Source organism: Ambystoma mexicanum, chromosome 2p (genome assembly GCF_040938575.1).
Source record: "Ambystoma mexicanum isolate Mex_15411 chromosome 2p, UKY_AmexF1_1, whole genome shotgun sequence".
Taxonomy (NCBI): Eukaryota; Metazoa; Chordata; class Amphibia; order Caudata; family Ambystomatidae; genus Ambystoma; species Ambystoma mexicanum.
Window position 1 is genome coordinate 742581527 of NC_090923.1, and position 3606 is coordinate 742585132.

Genomic DNA, 3606 nt, shown 5'->3' on the forward strand with positions numbered 1-3606 from the left:
TATCTGTGGGATCTATTGTAGATGACCTAACACGTCTCCCTGATCAGGGTGGAGTGGGGGTGCTGATAGTATTAGACCTGTCAGCTGCCTTTAACACCATCAACCACTCCATCTTGCTTGATCGCCTAGCCGGGCGAGAATTTCCAGGTAGGAGCTGCTTTGGTTTAAGTTCTTTTTATTGGACCAGGCTCAATCTCTCACTCCTCCATTTTGGTGTGTCTTCTCTCCCTCTGTCATGTGGCATTCCACAGGGATCCATTCTGTCCCGTACGCTATTCAACATATGCATCCAACAGCTGGTTGAGCTCATCCACTCGCACGGCCTCCGGTGCTACTCATATGCGGATGACACCCAGATAATCTTCCGTCTGGACTATCTCAATCTGGTCTAGCATCTCAGCTGTGGTGGTGCCGTTAGGCCGTGGGTTGTTGGATGAGCGACAACTGGTTGAAGTTGAATGGGGACAAGAAATAGGTCTTGGTGGTCGGTCCCCTGTCTGTTCTCTCCTTGTGGACTCCTTCCTTTTGGCCTCCCTCTATTGGTCCCTTCCCCGCACCAGTGGCATCTGTGAGGGACATAGGTATCAGGCTCTCATCTTCTCTCTCTCTTGAAGCACAAGTAGCATTGGTCTGCCAATCGGGGCCCTACAAACTCAGGGTATTGTGTAAGGTGCTATCTTTTCTTCCATCTGGGCTGTATGCTCCTGCAGCAGCCGAGCTTGTACTTAGCACTTTCAACTACTGCAATTCCATCTATCTAGCTCAGCCACCTTACATAATACACCGCCTCCAGCTTCTGCAAAATGCTGCAGCCAGACTGGTAACTCAGACCCCTTTCTCTATGCACATTTCTCCTGCTTTGAGGCTAGTGCACTGGCTTCCTGTTATTCAGAGAGTCCAGTTAAAATCTATTTGCATAGTACATCAAGCTTTTTATGGCACCGGCCCGGAATACCTGCAATAAGTTCTATCCATGTATGCCGAATTGCCCCTGCGATATCAGCAATAGCTTTACATACAAATGCCTTGTGTTTGGCTCACCCATGTGGGTGGCCATGCTTTCTCTGTGGTTGCAGCTAACCTGTGGAATGTGCTCCCACAGCCACTACGTACCACTAGGTATCATCTTTCCATTGGCCCTCATTACGACCCTGGCGGAAAGGGGAAAACGATGGCGGAAATGCAATACCCCCATCGAATAGCGCTCGGTGCGACTATGACCCGTCACCGCAAAGTACGAAGCCATTAGCGACACCGTAGTGAACGCCAACGCTAACTGCACTAAGCACGCGCGCGCGCGCCATGCCAAACCGCAAACACCACCATGGTGCAACGGTACGCCAATTCCGACCCTAGCGGACATGTACCTAACGCCATCAGGCATGGCGGAATGGACCATTCCGCCATGGCGAGAAGTACGGCATCGCGAATCAACCGTAAACGGCCCCACTGAGTGCCTGTACACCGCTCCCTGCCCACAAAGTACAACTCCCTGTAGGTGCAATGAAGTCACAATGCAACCATTGAAATGTACAAAGCACCCATGCATGCCAACGAACAAAAGAAACACAAGAGGGGCCAATGGGAGCTGCAGGGCACAGATGGCACGAATACAGAAGCCATCCCAATGGACATGACCACAGTCCCCCCCCCCGAAACGCACGCAAACACAGGCACCTGTGACCAGCAACATTCCGAAAATCACATCATTCCACCAGTCCACCTGGCTGACCGCCATCTGTCACACAAAACCCAATCCCCCGCCCCTGAGCATGACAACATCCAAACTGTCATATAGGCAGCCCCCATCCCTGACCTCACGGGCTCAGTAGGCAAACGCGCCCAGCACAGTACCACGCAACTAAACCCCGAAGCAGGAACCCAATGCAGATCTCCTCACAATACATCGCCCCACATATAGGCACATGCCACATCACTTGCAAAGAAAAACGCTACACGGCCCAAATCAGAATAGAAATTTAATGCACAACAAAATCACCAAGCCCATACAGCCATCAGGCCATGAACTCCAAAACACATTTCACCATTGTGGGCTGCATCCGCAAGAAATGACCAGCCACTACTTGTGTGACGCCCTGTCCCATCATGGTACACAGAGCCACAATCACGTACGAAAAGGCAAAAAGGAAGCGCACACAACCGCAGGGCCGTCCCAATGGGGAGGCACTAGTCCAGCTGAAAGGCCGAAATGTTGCTCCGAGCCACCAGTACTGCGTAAGGGCATGTGGGCCACTGGCGATCGTCCCATAAGATCGTAATGCTGCTCCACCGATTAACACGAAGCAGCAGGTGTCGGGAGTAAAATCCATCTGCAGGAGTGGCATACAGATGGCAGTGGCAAAAGGGGAGGAGATACCTGTCAACCAAAAGAAAAGAACAAGAACAGAATGGCCATCAGAACTACATTCGAACAACTCACTTCAATGAGCACACGAAATCCACAGCCATATGCATGCCAGCCCACTCCAAAGGATCATCAACACCCCAAAGCCACTTGCGACTCATAACCATCTATACCTAGGTGTAAACACCATCACGAACGAGTGTACCTGTGCATGCGTCTGCCAAAACAGAATCCACCAGATGGGAATGTTAACGTGCATGGACACAAGTGTCTGAGGGCGCGTCGAGACAGGGAGGGCTCAACAAGGCCAGATAGACGATGGTCCCACTATGGCAGCCCTGCATCACATAGCGTAGGGGAGGCGGATAGATCCCAAGAAGCCCTGTACATGCCAAACTCTGCACCAAATCACCTGCCCATGCATCCATTCATCATTCCCTCATCCCGGGATCAAAACGCCTGAATAATTACTCACATGACATTAGAAACGTCCATTGAGTCTGTGCGTAATGCAGCCTGCTACATCCACAGTGCCCCAGCCCGTAAATCCAGTGTTGTGAAGTAACATGTATTTGGGAATGGCCGGCCTCATCGCCCACGTAGCTATTGCGCATCCCAAACTATTCATATCAATCATTGCTCCCTCGCCATGGGCCCTGTCTCAAGGACATAGAACAATAGAACGTTATATTTGCAGTCAGACCTGTGGGCATCTCCTCGCCGCTAGCTGGAAACCGAAAGCGCCGCCCTTCGAATTCCTCATTTGCAACATCACGTCGAAAAGGCATCTCTGGACGTTTGAAATCACTAATTATTCCATCGAGTGCGGCTGTGTGTGAAAATGGCAACTGCCTTCACCCACAAATGGGACGCCCCGCCCGTCGTTGCAACTCGGTACAGTGATGCATGAGGGCCCACCGTTACTCGAGTACTACGTTCCACTGACCCTTCACAAGTCCGTTCGCGACTGCACAGATAGTATGGGAAACAATGGGACCACAGCAGAATGAACATATCAACCAATCTTACACGCCCATCGGGTACAAATACATGATTGCAATAGCAAGATACCATTACCCGAATTGCAGCGTAGTGCGCGGGACGTGCTCGGCCAAAGGGGAGAGCCGTTTGCACAGGTGGAATCAATCACCACAGGTGGAGGCCATACAGCCTGAAAACACATAAATTGCACAGCCAGTCTCCTCCCACAACCACAGCGAAATGCTACCGGCAGGACTCGC